At 38.9% G+C, this 1,321-nt stretch overlaps 1 pseudogene; it reads left to right on the forward strand.

Annotated features, from left to right (window-relative positions):
- The first annotated feature begins 319 nt into the window (after positions 1 to 319).
- On the forward strand, positions 320 to 930 carry LOC119254794 (60S ribosomal protein L21-like; annotated as a pseudogene).
- The last annotated feature ends 391 nt before the right edge of the window (positions 931 to 1,321 follow it).

Raw genomic sequence — 1,321 nt, forward strand, 5'->3', positions numbered from 1 at the left:
GTGTGTATGTATATATATATATAATAAACCATGGATTCCTTACTATTCCCTGTCTGATTAGTTGTGTCTCCTCTGGGTGTTCATAAGCACCTGAGCAGACCTCTTTTCCAGTGCTACCCACAATGTACTTACCGGACTCTTCCACAAGAGCCTTTAAGACAAGGCTTCTTCATGTCCATTGCACAGTGTCTAGCATACAGAGTTCGAAAATATCTGATGAGTGAATGAATAAAGGAATAAATCATAGTGTACCTCTTCCCGCATAGCACAGAATATAGATGGCACATTTAAAGTATTACTAAATAGCCTTTCGGCCGGAACCGCCATCTTCCAGTATGTCGCCAAAATGACTAACACAAAGGGAAAGAGAAGAGGGACCCGCTATATGTTCTCTAGGCCTTTTCGAAAACATGGAGTTGTTCCTTTGGCCACATACATGCGAATCTATAAGAAAGGTGATATTGTTGACATCAAGGGGATGGGCACTGTTCAAAAAGGAATACCCCACAAATGTTACCATGGCAAAACCGGGAGTCTATAATGTTACCCAGCATGCAGTTGGCATTGTTGTAAACAAGCAAGGGCAAGATTCTTGCAAAGAGAATTAATGTTCGTATTGAGCACATTAAGCATTCTAAGAGCCGAGATAGCTTCCTGAAACGTGTGAAAGAAAATGATCAGAAGAAAAAGGAAGCCAAAGAGAAGGGTACTTGGGTTCAGCTGAAGCGCCAGCCTGCTCCACCTAGAGAAGCACACTTTGTGAGAACCAATGGGAAGGAGCCTGAGCTGCTAGAACCTATTCCCTATGAATTCATGGCATGATAGGTGTGCAAAAAGAAATAAAAGAGCTCTGGACTACAAAAATGTTTCACCTAATTGAGTAGAAGTGTGGTGTCCCCTCTCTAAAAAATATTTAAAGCAAACTTTTAATTATATCGTAATTCATTGGATGGTGTCTTTATTAAAATTTAGTGGGTTAAAAAAAATAAAGTATTACTAAATAGGATTAGATCCTGAGGATCAGTCTTAAACAATCTTATGTTGGGAGATATAGTAGCTGAAAAGAAACATGAGACACTTCTCTTTCCTCAAGAAAGACACAATTAATCCAAATGAAACTGTTTGCAAATACTAAAGGGTTAAACTACATGGGCCTGACTATAAGTAATATAGGTACTCTGAGTCTGTAGCAATCACTTAGGTCTGTAGTAGTCAGATTGGCTAGAGGATATTATAAATGGTATTTTAGTGAGATTATTCTGGAAGGACTGTACATAAGAGTAATCCAAAAGAGGGAGTTTGGAAAAAGTAGATTGGCCAG

Source organism: Talpa occidentalis, unplaced genomic scaffold (genome assembly GCF_014898055.3).
Source record: "Talpa occidentalis isolate TD23 unplaced genomic scaffold, MPIMG_talOcc4v2.1 talOcc4.3, whole genome shotgun sequence".
NCBI lineage: Eukaryota > Metazoa > Chordata > Mammalia > Eulipotyphla > Talpidae > Talpa > Talpa occidentalis.